At 42.9% G+C, this 19,361-nt stretch overlaps 1 protein-coding gene and 1 pseudogene across 2 annotated transcripts in view; one reads left to right on the plus strand and one right to left on the minus strand.

Moving 5' to 3' along the window:
* Positions 1 to 19,361, plus strand: part of Dip2c (disco interacting protein 2 homolog C) — a 402,377-nt gene that overhangs the window by 141,833 nt on the left and 241,183 nt on the right. The window lies entirely within an intron of this gene.
* LOC127194047 (glyceraldehyde-3-phosphate dehydrogenase-like) lies at positions 17,673 to 18,729 on the minus strand (annotated as a pseudogene).

Consider the following 19,361-nt stretch of genomic DNA (forward strand, 5'->3'; position numbering starts at 1 on the left):
TCCTGTTGCAACGTATAGAGGAAATAACAGCAAAAACAAAGACCTGACAGTTCTAGTGAACTAGACCTCAGCTGGGAGCCTTGCTATTTAAAGTTTTGTAGTCAAAAGTCCCAGAGATAGAGAGTAGCAATGGAATGTCATTGATGTCATGTGTCAAGACAGACTTCTACGTAAGGGGCTCAGAATCCCCTTACCAGGAGATTCTTGGTCTTATTTGTGCCATAGGACAATTTCTTCTTCTGTCAAATAATGGTGGTTTTCATTTGCCAGAAAACAGCAATACATGAAAAATACCAAAAAGTAGGTTTTTGTTTATTGTTGTTTTCTGTTGATTGATGCTATGTTCTCAAATTAGCAGGTCTTGTTGGAAGTTAGTGGTATTTCAAGAATCTTAATGATTGAGCTTATCAGCAAACAGAAGAGAAAACAAAGGGACCAATTCAGTCACATTGAAATGTCCCACCAGTGTATTAGGACATGGAAGAAGTTTGCATACTGATGCCATAAGTGGTGAAAAATGTGAATCCTGGTGGACACTTGAACAGGAAGATTTCTGACTATTTTTGTTGGCGTTTATTTGATTTATGCTATGTTGGGGTTTTGTTTGCTCTTCGGCCACGGAATACTTTAATTTTGTGTTTCCTCTCCTTTGTCTGGATTTCTGCTCCAATTTGTGGTGTTTCCTTTCTGTGTGGTTCCTTCCTTTGTGATGCATGCGCTCTTCTTCTTTAGCAGATGATGTTAAGGAAGACCACCTGTAGATTGGTAATATCAAGGAAACCTTAGCACACCATATATGCTGCAGATGCTGGGTAAACATTTGCTTTATATAACTCCTTCGATCTGTTCTTGCCAGTTTCTAAAATTGTCATTGCCTCAGATTCACAGTGAAACTTGGAATCTGCTCTCAGGTGCAGTGACAGACATCTATTCCAGAAGAGACTGAGAGCTGGGAAGATGGAGACTCAGATAAGGCCTCCACAATTTTTATGCCTTTTTCCAATTAAGAGGGTAGAAGCTTAAATGGATGTGATTTCTCCCATGTAGCAATCTTTTAGCATTATGAATCTCGATGGTGAACCACCTCCTCTCTTCTACAGGGACCAAACCATGTAGTCAGTCCTGCTGTCTGTTGTGTGGGTGGTGAGGGAATCATACACATCAGGCTATTTGGCCTCACTGCTGATTTGTGTTACCTGAGCTGAAAATAAAGTAGGACCTCGGCTACTAGAACAACTTTGGGAGAGAAGTGTTGAACAAGATGAAGTGAGATGTGATAGACTGAGAGAACTCATGGTTTCCCCAAACCATCTTAGCTTCTTGATCTTCAGGTAAATCTGTATAAGAGCCTTATACTATACAGTGGTGTTGGGTTCACAGAACAAGGGAGAAAGAAGCATATTAAATGGTTGTCTTGTATAGCTTTGGGCCTTAAGGGGTGGCATCTTTTGTTTTGGCCTAGATTCTTGAGTAGAAGAGGATCTTGATTTGAGCTTTTATCACTGTTGTCCTCTGCTGCTTCACACCAAGTTTTGTTCCAAGGACCAGATGGTGTAGGTCATGTCTACTATCCAATTAGATAGTCCAGAGTCTATGGTCTAGGATGAAGTGTACAAGCACTTCTTACACTGAGAGAAAATAATTGACCTGAGACACACAAATGTCTTCAAACTTCTGATTCACCTGGAAAATAATAGCCAATGCTACCATACTAAGTAGATTATAATTCTAGCAGAGAGAAAAATTTTCTCTTTTAATTAGCTTTTATGACCTTATAGGTGCAAATACATAGTTCTTATAAAATTTTCAAAATCTTGTTCAGCTTTTGTTGGAAGTTTTAGTCTCAACACATTCTTTTACACAGGAGGGATTTGGAGCACAGAAGTGGTATGATGCTCCAGAATCACTCTGAAGGGTCTCCACAGATCTTAGAGCTTGTCTCCTCTAGAGTTCTCACAATACATCATTAATTTGAAAACCACTGAGGGGAGTCATCATCAGATAGCCTACGCCTTGGAGCTGGCTAAGTGGAGTCACTGACTCTTGGCCTTATTTTATTCAGTGTTGCCTCACTTAATTTAAGATTCATTGGGTCTCATTTATTTGCATTGCATTGTGTGGGAAGCTGAAGCTATCACCCTCGCTAAGATGGCGCCTGACAACCTGCCAGGCAGGATGACTTGCAATTCTGCTCCTGGTAAACAAGTCCTTATTTGGGTTGTGGGCCGTGCCTTGCTCTGACGTATGCATCCCGCCTTGTCGGGAACCAATTGGAGCTACCGACGTAAGGGCTGCTGATTGGTTGAGGCAGAGGATATAAAGGGGCGTGGAGGTCTTGGGGGAGGAGAAGGGAACGAGAGAAGAAGAAGCTTGCTGAAAAGGTTCCTGAATAAACTGCCTGGAGAAGAACGCTCGGGTCGTGTCCTTATTTTCCACTGGTCGGAAGGGACGCGACAGCATGGCAATCCTTTGGACGCGACAGCATGGCAATCCTTTGTGTTAAGAAATGTTTTATAGAGAATATATTCATTGCAGAGAATGACCAGAGAAGTTCAGAGCAGACAAGACTCTTGCTATACAGATATCTAATAAGAACATGGAATGTTTGTACATCATTCATTTTGGACTTTCCAGAAACTCACTTGCAGGCTTTCTAGTTCTTTTGTAGAAAAGTGATGTCAGGCTATTATGGTTCCTGGCACCAAATGGTGGCTGTGCTGGGCTCTGTGCTACTAGCTGGGCCATTTCTACCCCTCTACACCTACCATTGCTTCTGTGACCCCATGTCTGAATCTCAGACATTTTTAATTCCTTCAACCCCTAAGAGTTTTCTTGGAGCATTTATTTTGAAATGTTCATTCCCATTATCTCTCAATCATGGTGCAGAGTCCAAGTTTTGACTGCTTTCCTTTTCTTCTACTGGGATGGGACCTTTAGATATCTATGATTTGGAACTCTGTCTACCTGAGGCTATATCTTCTGATATGAAGTATCCAGTGAATACTTACAAATTGGTGAAAAATGTGCTTCTGAGAAAGCTGTGCTGCTCAGCTTGAGCTCCTTGTTTGAGTTAAGGCATTGTCTCTGGGCTCTTCTATTTCTATGAAGCTTAAAATAGTGACCCAATTATGAACTCAGGCATGTGTGTATCTGTGGTGGCTAGTGGTCAACCTAGTGTCCTCTGTCAGGAGCTGCCCATCTGGTTGGAGAAAGGATTTCTCTCTCTCTCTCTCTCTCTCTCAAGGTTGCATTGCAACAAGTAAATTAGGGTAGCTGGTGAGTTACCTTCCTAGTACTGAGATTAAATTATGCCACTATGCCAGCATTTGCTATGAGTTCTGGTGCTCAAACTTGATGTTTCATGCTTGTTTGGCATATACCTCACCAACTGAATGCTCTCTCCAGCTATGGGCTGGATCCTTAAAAACTGCATGTAGTCTTTGTATATATATTTTTTAATTTGTAGAAGAGGAAATACACTTGCAATAGGGGTGGCTGGGAAATGTCTTCTGTAGGAGAAAAGTGCCTTAAAGGAGAATGTAGGAGAGACATTAAAAATGTGTTTCTATGAAGAACAAAAATCTGAGAACTTTTTAGCATTTAAGTATAAGTGGAACTAGTATCCAGACTCCTTATATAAAGAACTATTTCATAAAATGTATATTTATTTCTGTCCTCTAAAAGTTAGAGAATGAGATTCTCTCAAACTACATTGAAAAACTAATGTAGCTTATGGAATTAGCATTTGCTATGTCCCATTGTCATTCATCTGACTCCCACAGGTGGTTTAATGTACATGCAGACAGGCATTATATTTCAAAACAGTGCTTTGAGTTGGTTGAGATCTGCCAGGAGCCCCCAGCTTTGAGGCCAGTCTAGGTCAGGGTTTTACTGTGACAGTGTTTCCACAGCTGGGATGTGTAGTGTGGCTTGAGTGAGACCGTCCCCCATAGGTTCAGATGTTTGAACATTTGGTCCCCTATTTGGGGAGATGTAAAAGGTACCTCATTTGAGGAAATATGTCACTGGAGGCAGGGTTTGAGGGTTTAAAAAAAACAAAAACAAAACAAAACAACAATAACCAAAACTTGTCTATTTCCAGTTTGCACTCTCTGCTTTGTGCTTGAAATTCGAGATGTGAATGCTCGGCTTCCTGCTCCTGCTGCTATGCCTTTTGCTTGTTTCTATGCTGCCCTGTCATGATGACTCTTACCTACAGCATCATAGCCCTAGTAAGTGCGTCCTTCCATAAGTTGCCTTGGTTGTGGTATGTTATCATGGCAACAGGAAAGTGAGCAGTACAGGATGGAAGCATTGCCAGGCCACAGTGTGGACAGAGGAGTACTTGAGCATCTCCAGTGAACCCAGCCCCCGTGGCACGTGGTTTTAGGTGTGTGGGGTACTGTTTTTCTAGTTGTGTGGCTTTTCTCTTTTACCGTTCCAAGTCCTCATTTTCTTCTTAATATTGACAGATGCTGGAAAGCCTAAGAGATAACAGGTTTCTCTGTCACTGATACTTGAATAAGGCCATTTCACTCTAAATCTAGAACCATTGGTCAATAATGTACTCACAGCCTGCCCAGCATTTATTTATTTGTGTATTTATTTATTTATATTAAATTAGGCAAATGTCCCCAGGGCTTCTGGACAGAAATTGTTTGCCACTGCAAAGAAGTTCTGCTCTTTAGGTGATTTTTCTTCTATATTTAACTTTATACAGTACAAATCAATATGGTAGTTTATGATCATAGAGTTGAAATTTCCTATACATGTATCTGACTGGTTAGGCTATTAGACTTTGGCATTTTAAAATGCAGAGCCCTGTAGTTGGTTAAACTATTTATGAAGTTGCCTAATATCCCCCTTCTCCCATTTAAGTTAAGGCATACTGAAGGATATGGATTTAGAGGGATTTGTGATCCCTAGAAAAGACCTTTATGGAATCTGTCTCTGTACTCAGAAAGGGAGAGATTCCTACTTTGGTGGACTTGGGCCTTGGACTCAAATGCTCTCTGGTTTTTATTCTCAGTAATATTATAGAAACAGTGTGGCTGGTAACAAAATGCATTGCCTTTAGAATTTTTAAGAAACTAGATGAGGACAAATACAATCGGAATCTAAAAGAATAGTAGGCACATATTCCTCTCTCTTCGTCCAGCTTTGCTAACCTGTTGTTTCATTGCCTTATACAGCTATTGTGTATGGTTCTAGTTCACAGAGCATTGCTAGGAAGTGTCCCATCCACATCCATTCTCTTGGGATATTTGTGAGTGTGTTCTCTCCTTTGTGACCTCATCCCCCAACAGAGGACAAGACAACACATCCTAGTTCTGTGCCTTTTTAAACATCTGGCTAGTATACAGGAGGGAGAAGGACCCTGTTACTACAGAAATATAGAGAATGAAAATAGAGTGTAAACTCCTTTTGCATATTGTTTTTATTTGACTTGAAGTCCCTAAGGCAAGTGTCAAAAACAAATTGACGCTAATTATGTACCCCATGCCAGAATCCCAGTAGTTTTGATCATTTTGGTCTGAGCCCATTGGTACTTCTGGCCACTCTTGTACCCAGGTTGCTGAAGTGCTTGGAAAGAAAACATGTCATTATAAGTTCTAGAGCTGGGTGTGGTGGCACTTGCCTTTAATCCCAGCACTCTGGCAGATAGAGCACTGTGAGTTTGAGGCCAGCCTGGTCTACAAAGCGAGTCTAGGACAGACAAGATAACACAGAGAAACCCTGTCTCAAAAAACAAAACAAAATATAAGTTCTGTGATGAAAATTACAGGATCACACTTAGTAAAAATTGTTATATACTTTCTGTGGACAAGTGTTGATTTAATAAATACTTGGTATGCTCTTTGTGCTTAGTGTCAGGAGAGGACACAGTCTCTGTTCTGAGAGCTACCACTGCTATGAGAAGGAGTAGAGCAAGGGACTGGCAGTTACGATGACCTATGGGAGAATAAGATGGTGACGTAACCCTAAACTGGGAGTTTGGGGACAGTCTCCCTTTCAGTCTTAAAAGATGACTGGTGCTTACTAACGAGCCTTGTATGTGTTCCGGAGAGCTTGGGTCAAAAGTACAATAGTGTGTAGAATTAATATTAGTAACAGCATAAATGCAGAAGGATGAGGAGGGAAACACCAGGCACACAAGTGGGGTTTTAGCTTTTGGAACACACACACACACACACACACACACCTGTCTCTCTTTTATTAGATTATATGTATTTTGTATTGTAATTTTTTTTTTTTTTGAAAGACCATTTCTCTTTGTGTAGCCCTGGATGTCCTGGAACTAATTTTCTAGACCAGGCTTCGAACTTAGCAGAGATCTGCCTGCCTCTACCTTTCGAGTGCTGAGATTAAAGGTGTATGTTACCACCACCTGGTAATATTGTGAACTTTTAAATGTGTTGTAAAGTAAATGGAGTTGGCAGCTTTTGGGGAACTAAGTGAAATGCAGTAGTGTTGGAGTTAAGTAAGAGACATTCTTGAAGACCAGAGAAGTATCCATAGACAGGCCTAAGCAAACCATGTATGTGTGTGTGTTATCTTTGTTGCATAATAGTCCCAATCTTTTTGTTTGTTTTGTTTGTTTTTGTTTTTGAGACAGAGTTTCTCTGTATAGCCTTGGCTGTTCTGGACTCACTTTGTAGACCAAGCTGGCCTTGAACTCACAGAAATCCACCTGCCTCTGCCTCCCAGAGTGCTGGCCATGTAGCATCATAAAACAATATTCTTTTCGGTTATTTTGTACAGATTCTAGCACAGTCTTTCTGGATGGTTCTAGCTTAGCATCTGAATTACAATAAAGATGCTGTTAGGCCTATAGTCATATGAGAGCTTAGCTAGGCCTAAAGGTTCCCTTCCATGATGGCACAGTAACATTGGTGTGAATAGGCAGCTCCAGCACTTTGTTACCATGTGCCAGCAGACTATCCCCAGAACGACAGATGTAGGAGAGCCTGTTCTTTAAACCCAGTGCTGGAACCAGCACGCACCGTCTCTTCTGTCCTGTCCTGTTGGTGATATTGCATAGCCCTGACACCAAACGAGAGGCACCTAAATAATGGTGTGGATACTACCCCAAAAACTACACCACACTGGGATACGACCAGGGTGGACTTTCTTAGGACTCATCTTGAAGCTGGCTGCCATGTCATGAGGAGACTTCTGGATATTACTTCAAAATTGAGTTAAGCTTGAAAACATTTAAGGTAAGAAAATGACAGGAAGGAGGCAAGAGTGAACCCAACTGTGGGCTTTGGTTGTGGCTCTTAGGATACTGACTAAGGATGGAATTTTGTGACAGGGCCTGGCACACAGATAGTCTTCTGGGGTAAGTTGCCCAGTTACTTATGTTCACTTTATGGAGCCTCCTAAGAAATGTAAATTACAAAGGCATGTGTTTGTGTTAGTGGGAGTTTCCTATGTACTGTTTTGATATTTTATGAAAGGGTTGTAATTAAGTGTGTGAGGGCCTCCTGTAAGCACCTCAGAGGTTGTGCTTAATGTCTGGAAGTGGAAATGTGGGTGAGAAAGAAGGCCGGCTGCAATTCGGGCAGGGTGATAACATCCGTGTAGAGAGGGGTTGACTGCCGTGGTGTGGGGTTGCCTGCCGTGGTGCATCCAGAGGAGCCCAAAACAGCCTAAGGAATGATGATGTGGGAACTGTGGGTGCAGCCAGGTTGAGGTCTTGAGATACCCTTTCCTTTCAAAGTGGGATTATTACCTGTGAGATGCAGTGACCTTGAGACTGCACGGGAGCATCCATCAGTGGAGAGGCTAGGCTATGACTGTGCCAACAAAGACCCATTATTTTTAGTATCAATCTGATTTTGAAATTTGTATATTTAACTAATTTGCATGTCTGAATAAAGTGTTTGGACATGGAAAAATAATGAAACTCAGTTTTTGAAAAATGAGAAAGAATGTGTTAGAATGAGTGAGTGGGTGGAAAAAGACACGTGGGTCTTTTGACAGTGTTGGGGCAGAGGGGCGTGGTGGAACCTGGTGTCTAGAGAGTGAAGTCCTGTGATGAGGAGACACACAAGCTCTTTCTCTGGTGGTCTTGTGCCTCTGGGTTCTTGGCAATCTTGTGGTATGATTTTCTTGAAGCTGTTTCTTGTCCTGGGATCATCCTGAGTTGGTAGGTTCCTGTTCCAAATGCTCAGTGTGAGCTGTTTTCCAGGAAGAAGGGAAGACTGAAACAGCCTCTCCCCTCCGCACCCCACCCCCCAACAACTCATACTTGTTCTAGATCTTCTGTGGTTCTCTCTTTATTTATTGGAAATAGTTTTAATATGTAATTTAGGCTGGCCTGGAATTTTTAATCTTCCTGAGTGCTGGCGTTACAGGTGTGTGCCATTATGGTGGTTGTGGATAATACTAATGTGCTTAAAACTTGTTTAGTCTGCCTGGCATTGTGTGTAGTTGGCTAATGGTTAATTGAAAGGGATGAAATACCTAGAATTCTAGTAAAACACAATATTAGAACAATAAGTATATTTGTGTAGCAGATTTGGAGAAGTGCTTTAAATTAGTATTGTAGGAGAAGGAAGAGAGAGTGTAATGCTGAAGACTTAAAAAGAGAAACGATTTTGAGGACAGTTGTTCTCAAGCTACAGTTGTGAAATTAGTGTGAAGAAAAGTAGGGAAGTCAGAGGGATTAGAGATGGAGAGTGAGAGGTCTGGTGAAAGGCTGTCCTGGGTCCTTACTCCTTCCTGTTGTGCAAGGGAAATAGTCTGTTTACATGTTGATAATGGAAAGAACTGGCATGGTCTTTGCATAGTGCACTTACATTTTAGTGTCTGTTGCAGCTAGGTGTGTCCTTACTGCCTTTTGTTAATGAATCTTGAATTTGGCCCCTTTGGACTTCCACACTCCCATTAAGGACCCAAGGAGCATCTCTCGTAGCTTGTGGGATTCTCAGGATGTTGGCTGGAGCAAGAACGAGACCTTTGGTGTTCCTGTCAGTGTAGCCTTTGGTCTGTAGTGCTCATTATTGAGATGAATGGCTGCAACCATCAGAAGAAAGTGACAGCTCTTGCTTTTTCACTGTATAGGTTTGAATGTAGGGGGTGCGTGGTTGTTTGCTCTGATACTTAGCTAGTAAGCATATCTTCAAAGTAAAGGTAGAAAGAAGGGGGTGGCTAGAGATACGCAGCTCAGTTGATGGTACTTGCAGGCCTAGCATACAAGGAACTCTATGTTCAATTCCCAGTATTGTGTGAAAAATGGGTGTGGTGGTGCACAACTGTAATTTCAGCAATTAGAAGGTAGTGAAAAGAAGATTTAGAAATTGAGTTCATTTTCAGCTTTATAACATAGTCGAGGACTCCATGAGAATCCTGCCTCGATTAAAAAATAGAGCACAAATATTAAAACACCTCAGCAATGAATATCCCCACTTTGGGTTTATTTGCCAGGGGTATATGCTGAGGAGTGGTGTTTCACTGCTTCTGACTGGTAGAGGAAGCAAATCTGTCATATAGCCCACAGTGGAAGGAGTTTTGAACAAGAGAAAACAAGAGGATGTGATTCAATAGTCTGAAATCTATATCTTTTGTAATGGAACCAGTCTGCCCTGATCTTGGTATGCTTTAGTGCAAGCATCAGGCCTGGGTATGGATGCTTAGCCTGTGTGTTCTTTCTGTCTGTCCTTTTGGCATTTACAGTGAACTAAACTAAGAACTATTTAAAATTCGTGTTTTGAGAAATGCTTCCTTCTTAGAAGAAGTTACATGGTAAACAGTACCTACTTGTTCAGTTATTGTCTGGGCTGGACTCTATCTTAATGCCACAGAAGTGAAAAATAGCAGAGTTAGCAAAGGGGCACATTGCATCAGAGGTAGACAAAGACTTGAACAGTAGTGGGCTTAGCAGGTCCTCTGGCTCCTAGTTCATTTGAGATGAGGTTGTGTTACAGGTCTAGATTATAGTTAGTTTATGTGCAACAAGGAGAGTTTGATTTAAGCACTGATGTAGTTATCTTAGAATAGAGGTGCCACTGCTTTTATTAAAGAACCACATCCCAGCTCCTTCCACTGATGCATGTGTGAAGAGGTCCTAATTTATTGTTGGCTTTTTTCCTAGGCAGTGGAGAATTAAAAAAGATAAATGAGGTAAAATTGGGGATTCCTATTTATAGCTGTTACCCAAAATGAGAGGAGGCAAGTCTTGTTTTGGGCACTCCTCTGTCAAAAACTAGGCTGGAGTTTGAACAGCCAAACAAGCATAAGCATAATACAGTGCAAGTAACTGATGAGCATTCTCTCTCTCTCTCTGTCTCTCTCTCTGTCTCTGTCTGTCTGTCTGTCTGTCTGTCTGTCTGTGTCTTGTCTTTCTCTGCCTCTCCATCTCCCTCTTCCTCTCTGTGTTTTTATGTACACCATACATTGATTTTCATTTTTAGAGACATAGCCCAGGCTGGTCCCAACAAATCTTTGTGTAGCTGAGGATAATCTTGACCCTCTTGATCTTTCTGCTCCACCTCTCAACTGTCGGGCTTGCAGTTGCGCACCACCATGCTTAGTTTGTATGTAGTGCTAGGAGTAACATTCTGCATGCTAGACAAACATGCTATCAATTTATCTAAATTCTTGTACATTGGTTTTAGACATGGAACACACAGGGAATTCTCACTGGTGGCATAAACAGAGAACTAAGGGAAGCATCTTTGCGGAACCGAAAAATAGTGGGAATATAATTGGATTTTTGGTGAGGAAACACAGTGGTGGGTAGAGCACATGAGACAATCAAAAGATGTTAGGATATAGACAGGTCGGGTGTATATGCAGTTTCCCAATGTGTGGCTGCCTTTGTGGAGGTGTGTAGACACCATTGGGTTAGGAGGTCTCAGATTTGTGCTGTGAACCATGGACTAGCTGTACAGCATGCTTCCGTTCACTTCATGTTTCCTTGTCAGACCCTGCCAACCTTGGGAGCCTTCAGAACAATGTCACAGTGTGCGGATACGCTGCTGTGCAACTGTCTTTTCTTATCTTTTTTCTTTTTTGGCCTGTGAGAACAAGTCCCCTTCACAGTGCTTTTTGTACTTGCATGGTCTTAGGAATACAAAATCTCAGGCTTTTCCTTTCATTAATGTATAAGAACCTTCATTTGAACAGATGTCTTTCTGGTTTTGCAGTTGGAAAATAAGGTGTGATGTTTCCATCTGGCATCAAGGAATGAGCTTTCTTTTTACTTTCTGTCCCATGGAAGTTTTCATCAGCTTGATGCAGACCTATATGTACTGTATCTACTAGACCAATGTACATAATTGTAAAGATCCTGCACCCACAGGGCCAAGAGAAATCAAGTTTTTGTCTAAAAATCCAAGAGTTTCTTGTCTTTTATTAGCATCTACAAAGCAGCAATCACTACTCTATAAGTGGGGTAAAATCAAGCTAGATTTGAAGTTTTCTTTTTTTGGTGGCAAGTACTGCTGTGGCGCTTAGCATATAGTCTCCACTGAAGTATGGAGAACTTGTAAGCCATTTGCTTGGGGTAGGTTGTTATAGCCTTTATCTTTATGCAGACGTACTGCTTTTTAGGCAAAGATATTTTAAATGTCATGAAGTTGACAGTGCCCCACAGAGACTGACCTTATAGCAAGTGCTGAGTAAGTGATTTTGAAGGAATGAATATTAGTGAGGTTTTTTCTTTTAGTGGTAAAGTAAAAATTTTAGAGATTTTTCATGGTATGAGTTAATAGATTAGAAAATTCTACTTTGCATAGAATCGTCCTAAGTGGAATGCAAAGAAATACAATAATTTCTCCCAGAGAGCTTACTCTTAAATTAGACATACTGTGCTATAAATTATTTAGATAGAGGGGGTGTCAGGACAGCTTGGAAATTCACATTTTAGAGAAAGTGAACATCAAGAACAAGTCATTTTCCCATGATCTTGATCATCCAGGTCCTGAACCAGAGATCAAAGAATTAGAGTAGATGAATGAGTTAATAGGAAGAAATGACTTCGGTGTCGAAAGATAAGCTATTGCTTTAAGGGGAATCAGATTCTAATTTTTATTATTTAGGGCAAAATGGGTTATAACTTGTTGGTCTAGTGAAATTTGTGAGATCATTTTGGAAGACAGTTGGAGAAATTTCTAATTTTGTCCAATTTTGTCCCAGTATATACTACTACTTAGTCCACAAGTGGGAATGAGAAAACGAGTGGCAAAGCTGTGTGCTGGAATGTGTGCACTTTCATCATTACAGTCATCCTCATTGTTACTCTGACATGCATGCCAACACTTCTGGAAAACGTAGTTCCCAGAGGTTAAAAGTGTTTGAAGAAACCTTAGCATTCTTAGGAGAGCATAAAATGCCACTCCATCTGCCTCTGTTCAATGGAACATCCGACTTGGTGCAGCAGCCCTTGTTAGTGGGAAGCCTTGTCTTTATGCATCTGGGACTTCTCTGAGCATGCTCAGGATCACTGATTAACATCTGAGGATGTGAGAAATGGGGCACCATGCTGAAGGGCCCTTTTTGGCTGGGATAATACTGTGTTAGAGAGCTCCCAGGGTTGGGAAACTGGCTGGGGGCCGAGCTCCTCCTCATCTTTTCCAGGAGCTGGAACACCCATGGCTGTAATTTAGCCTGCCCCACATTGTACTCTTGATGGGGTGCCATTAGCTGAAAGGGGGATTCTGGGACCCACATCACCTTCTCCCAAGAAATTTGTAAAGTTGAAAATGGTTGTGACAAGACTTCACATAATGCCTGTGTGTTACAATCCAAGTAAATTCTCTGATGTCACCGATTCAGCCCTGCAGGCTCCTGAGCTATTTTCTCAGTTCTTCTCTCTAGGAAAGGCCTGGCTTTGGTGAAATGTACCTCTGGAAAAAGCTATTTGAAACAATTCTCTGTTCTGCCCTGTGCTGTGGTTTTCTTTACCACATTAGCTACTTAATACCAGCACACTATGAATTTTGACTATTTTGCCTATGAAACAGAAGGCCTCAGTGAGGGCGGGGAAGTGATTCTGTCTTGTTCCTATTGCCACACTGGCACTTAATCCAGATAAGTAATTACTTATTCAGTAACCACAAGTTTGTGGATATCTATATGAATGCCTTTTGGCTGATTCTGCCTCCCTTAGCTACCTCATGGTTGGTCTCTGTTTCTATCACAAAGTGGGAGTGAACCTCCCATATCTAAGATATGAGGGTCAAATGTGTAGCATGTGAGTTGGGCTGGAAGGTGTGTAAAAGGCTGAGGGTACCTGCCTTCATCTGGATGGTGAAGGCGAAGGCGAAGGCGATGCAGTTGCTTTGTGGAGAGGCCAGATACCCTTGAGCTGAATGACTGAACACGTCTACATTGCAGTGCGTAGGGCTTTCCAGAGAAACCTGTGTCTTTGCCTGATTATGTTTCAAATCCTGCAATGGACTCTTCCTCAGGAGACCTTCACACCTCCACTTGTGCTGCTGCTGTGTCTCTAGTGACCCCAGAGAAGTTCCAGCACATTTTGCAAGTACTCAACGCCAACAATGAGGGGCAACAGAACATAGCCTTTGCTCTCACTGCCATTAGGGATATGGGGTGGAGATAAGCTTATGTGGTGTTGAGGAAAGGAGACATTGACCAAGAGGGCTGGAGAACTCGCAGAGGATGACCACAGTACAAGATCCCAGACTGGTTCTTGGACAGAATAATGTGAATGACGGAAAGTACAGTTAGGTTCTGACCAGGGGTCTAGACAGCAAGCTGTGTAAGGACCTGGAGCAACTGAAGATTAGAGCTCATAGAGGTCTATGCCACTTTTGGGGCCTTTGTGTCCCAGGTCAGCACACCAAAACCACTAGCTGGGACCGTACTCTGTTGGTGTATCCAAGAAGACATGAGTCTTTGAGCCTTTGCTGTTAATAAATAGTTTATATACCTAGGGGCAGGGGCAGGGGCGGGGACAAATCCTGCAATGGTAGCTGATATGGCAGGGAGGGACCAGATGAGAGAAGCTGCGTTTGGCCGCAGGTAGAAGAATTAATACTGAAGTGTGTCTTGGTGTGCTGAGGTAGCATTTAGCTGTTGAAGGCAAAGGTCAGAAAAATGAAGGGTTTGCAAGAGTGTTTCAAATAGCAAAGATCTGAATTCCAGCTTTTGTAGTATTAGAAAAAAAGTTGCCAGGAGTAGTAGCTTATATCTTTAATCCTAGCACGCAGACAGGAGGCACATCTGAATTTGACAGGAAGCCTGGTCCAGGTAATGTGTTCCAGGGTAGCCAGAGTTACATACTGAGACTGTCTAAAACAAAAGAAAACAACAACAAAATAATGCTCCCAAGCCAGGTGTAGTGTTCCACGCCTGTAATCTCTGTACTTGAGGAGGCAGAGGCAGGCAGATCTCTGTGAGTTTAAGGCCAGCCTGGCCTACAAAAAGAGTCTAGGACGGCCAAGGCTACACAAGGAAATCCTGTCCCGAAAAAAACCACCATAAATAAATACCCCAAACAAAGAAAAGTCAAAACCTGAACAACTGCCTCTGTAAAGCTATATACAGTGAATGGCCAAAATGGTGTGGGGGTGAAATGGGTGGGTTTGTATAAAGGAGGTATGCCTCCCATTCAATTTCCTTTTTTGGCCTTCTGATGTGTTGCTTGTTTCAGCTTTTTTTTTTTTTTTAAACCTGAAAAAGGAATAGAAATAACACCCACCTTTTCCATTTTGTGCATTAATTGATTTTAAAAGGAAGTAGTCCCCCCCCACCCCCACCCCGAGTTGGGAAGTCTACTAACTAGTGATGGTACCCACCAAAATACAGTTCTTTAAGAATTATCAGTGAAACTAAAAGCAATGAGCCAAGGGAATAAGCTAGTATTTGGTGGATGATCTTTGGTGGGAATTGGCCTACTTATGTGTACCTTGGCCTGGTCTAATAAGGTACATTTAGTGCACCTTCTTAATTATGTGTGGTAGCATACACCTCTAATGCAAGCATTTGAGAGGCAAACAAACAACCAGGAGCTTTTGGAAGTTTAAGGGTGAACCTTAAAATAAGAACCAACTGCCGGGTATGGTAGCGCACACCTTTAATCTCAGGCGATCGCTGTGAATTCAAGGCTGGCCTGGTCTACAAAGTGAGTCTAGGACAGTCAAGGCTACACAGAGAAACCCTGTGTTGAAAAACAAACACAACAACAAAAACCAACCACCAGACAACAAAAATGTGAGTGCCTTCTAGTCTGTGTGTTTACTGAAGAGAAGAGCCCCAAGGGGGATTGTGTATCAATGCTGGTTGTCTAAGTTGACTTTTAGGACTCCTGCCTGGGCCTTTTATCACCAAGTTCTGCCTGTCTTTGAATCTTGCTGTGTGGTGTTTTTTTTGCATATGTTCTTGGTCAGAAGTGGCTGAAGGACCACTGATGGTACTATATGCGTTTGTCTAAAACATGGGTTCTGGTCCTGTGGGTTGGGAGGTCCTGGCATCCTTTACTTAATGACAAGGTCTTAAGTAACTCTGTAGCCATTTGTCCTAGGAAGTAGCTAAGTGTTTAAAGATCAAGAAAAAAGTGAGGACAGAAGTGCTACATGAGAATGTATCACTGTTGCGAACACAGGAAACCTTGTATCTGTGGAATAAGGCTCAACCTGTCATCTCACAAGTTCCTAAAAAGAAACCAGCAGCTCAAAAGAAGCTGTGTTTGGGCCTGGAAAGATGGCTCAGAGGTTAAGAGCACTGACAGCTCTTCCAGAGGTCCTGAGTTCAATTCCCAGCAACAACATGGTGGCTCACAACCATCTATAATGTGATCTGATGCCCTCGTTTGGCTTGCAAGTGTACAAGCAGGCAGAGCACCGTATACCTAATATAAGATAAATGAATCACTGCATCATCATCATCATCATCAGCAGCAGCAGCAGCAGCAGCGTTTGGAGCAAAGTATAAACCCTGTGTCTAGTCAGGAAGCCAGCTGATTTGACCCGTCATGTTAGGCGCCTTACTGGCCTCACCATTGATACGTCTAGTAGCCTTGGGAATTTTAAGAGACAGACATTGAGGTTTTACCGCTGACTAAGTCAGAATCTATGGTTGAAGCTTACACATCAGTGTTCTCCTTACTCCAGTGTCCACCCCACCATCCACATTTGTCTCCTCTCTCCAGGTGTTTCTTTCATCTCCCCAAGTGTCTTCCCTTTCCCTCTAGTGTCTCCTCTTTGTCTTGGTGTAGCAAGCTAAGCATAGCTGTCTTATGGTTTCCACTTAATTATTTTAGTCTTACAGTGTATCACCTTATCTGGGATTCTGTTCAATGGTGGGTGACTGAAATCCTACCTAGGAGTGGCCTAGCCAGAACAGAGATCTGTTACTCTCTGGCTTCCTGACTATTTTCATGGTTTGCACTACACTGAATGTCACTTGTTTCCCACACATTTTCCCTAAGGATGGTGTGAGGAAGACTCAGACTATACCAGTAAATGCCAGGAGCCATATCTGCCTCATCTTTCATAAGCTGGCACTAAGTCTCATGGTCAGCTTGTTGAACGAGTCTGGGAAATGTTGCTTGATTTTTATATGGCAGTGCATGTCCTGCCAAATTTGGTGAGCTCGTGAGGTAGCATGTGACACCCAACTTCATTTGGCAGATTCCTGAATCAGGAGGAAAAGATGAGGAATGGGTCAGAATAGGAACTTTAATGTAGTTGTTTTTTTAGTCTCTCTTGAGTGATATTTCCAGCAGAATTTGACCTTTTGTTATCCTGTGTGGTCCTAAAAGATTGTAGGAAATAGCTGGGGTAGCCAATGACATTCAGAGATCTTGGCAGGTATATAGCATCCCCAGGAGGCACCCAACAAAGTTTATTGTTTTTCGCTCTTGTGGAATGCCGTCTAAAGGAAGATAAACCGTTTGCCCAGTCATACCAGCGCACATCTGTTTTATTATCCTGCCAGATGTGACATGAGTAGGGCCCAAGAAGGGTCCTGGATTCCATACTCTGCTCAAAGCCTCTGAGCCCAGCACATCAGTTTCTATGTTTCATTGGGATTTCAATAAAGAAAGCTACTTAGATTTCCTCACTGAACACAGATTCTTCTTAACTGCTCTTTTGCTAGATCTTGAAGGATCTCCTAGAGTCTGTGTTTTATATGTGTGCTGCGAGGCACATTGGGTATAAGATAGTCGCCCCATCTCCTGTCACGTCCTTGTGCAGCCTCCTGTGGATCATGCTTCAAGACAGGCTCTTATACTGGGTGGCAGGACTGCTACAGGGAATGAATGTCACAGTCAAAATAAAAGGATGAACAGTTAAGATAATAGAGCTAGTTGAAATGGGTTATCAAGGAATTTTTAAGTGTTGCTTATAATGGTAGTCATTTATTTACTTGGACTCTTACAAACAGAAATACTGTGCAAGTCTTAATAAGAATAATTGAAAAATAATGACAGAAATATTTTCAAAATGGTAGTACAGTTGTAAAATGGTGTGAAATGACACCTCAAAACTTGAAGCATCTAGAAGCTTCTTTACTCTATGTACTTTCTTTTTTTTTTTTTTTTTAAGGTGCAGTGAACTTTATTGATGGTATTCAAGACAGTAGGGCTCCCTGGGTCCCTCCCATTATTCTGGGGTCTAGGATGAAGACTGAGGGGAGATTCTCAGTGTCGGGGCATAGTTGGAACAGGGACTCCTCAGCAGCCGAGGGCCTCTCTTGCTCTTGTGTCCTTGCTGGGGTGGGGGGTGGGGTCCAGGGCTTCTTACTCCTTGCAGGCCATGTAGGCCATGAGGTCCACCACCCTGTTGCGGTAGCCAAATTCATTGTCATACCAGGAAATGAGCTTTACAAAGTTGTCTCTGAGGGCAATGCCAGCCTCAGCATCAAAGGTGGAAGAGTGGGAGTCGCTGTTGAAGTTGCAGGAGACAACCTGGTCCTCAGTGTAGCCCAGGATACCCTTCAGTGGGTCCTTGGATGCCTGCTTTACCACCTTTTTGATGTCTTCATACTTGGCGGGTTTCTCCAGTCGGCATGTCAGATCCACAACGGACATGTTGGCGTGGGACCATGGAAGGCCATGCCAGTGAGCTTCCCGTTGAGCTCTGGGATGACCTTGCCCACAGCCTTGGCAGCACCAGTGGATGCAGGGATGATGTTCTGGGCAGCCCCATGGCCATCACGCCACAGCTTTCCAGAGGGGCCATCCACAGTCTTCTGGGTGGCAGTGATGGCATGGACTGTGGTCATGAGTCCTTCCACAATGCCAAAGTTGTCATGGATGACCTTGGCCAGGGGCGCTAAGCAGTTGGTGGTGCAGGAAGCATTGCTGACAATTTTGAGTGAGTTGTCATACTTCTCCTGGTTCATGCCCATCACAAACATGGGGGCATCGGCAGAACGGGCGGAGATGATAACCCTTTTGGCTCCCCCCTTCTAGTGGGCCCTGGCCTTCTCCATGGTAGTGAAGACACCAGTGGACTCCACAACATACTCGGCACCAGCATCAGCCCATTTGATGTTAGCGGGATCTCGCTCCTGGAAGATGGTGATGGCCTTCCTGTTGATGACAAGCTTCCCGTTCTCAGCCTTGACCGTGCTGCAGAACTTGCCGTGGGTAGAGTCATACTGGAACATGTAGACCATGTAGTTGAGGTCAATGAAGGGGTCATTGATGGCAACAATCTCCACTTTGCCAGACGTGAAGGCAGCCCTGGTAACCAAGCACCCAATATGGCCAAATCCGTTTACTTCGACCTTCACCATCGTGTCAAGGGACGAGGCTGGCACTGCACGAAAAGATGCGGCTGTCTCTGGAACAGGGAGGGGCAGAAAGCCTACTCTATGTACTTTCAAGCAAAGCCTTAGTGCTGTAGTCATATGCAGGCCGCTAGGCTGGGCTTTGTATCTCTAGTGTCAGGTCTAAAAGTGCTCCCCCCCCCCCCACTCCGGGCCCAGGCTCCTATTCTGCATCTCTTGTCAGTATAGAATATCAGACTTTACAACTGAGATGGGACTGCTAGCCTCATTCAGTTGAGGTCTCGCCCTTCAGATTCTTGGGTTCTGCTTTGTGAGTAACTTAATGGCTGGCTTCCCGGAACTTCCTGATTTATTCTCTGAATCAGCATAGAAAAAAATCTCACTCCTTCCTGGCAGCACCTCACATCCTGGGGCGAGCCATCACTTTCCACAGTAGTTCTAGTGCTAGGCCATCGGTGACTTCTTAAGCCATTTGGCATTAAGACTGACTTACCATGTTTTGTTCAATTAGTCCATCATTAGTTAGGCAAAGTCTGTGCAAGATACTTTAATAGAAACGTTGCCTGTAAAATCCTGGGCAACTTTCAAATCAGTTTTTATGTCTTGTAAGAATTCCATTGAAGGGTGTTGACTGAGAGAAGACCATGAGACTA

The sequence above is a fragment of the Acomys russatus genome, chromosome 9 (assembly GCF_903995435.1).
Source record: "Acomys russatus chromosome 9, mAcoRus1.1, whole genome shotgun sequence".
Lineage (NCBI taxonomy): Eukaryota > Metazoa > Chordata > Mammalia > Rodentia > Muridae > Acomys > Acomys russatus.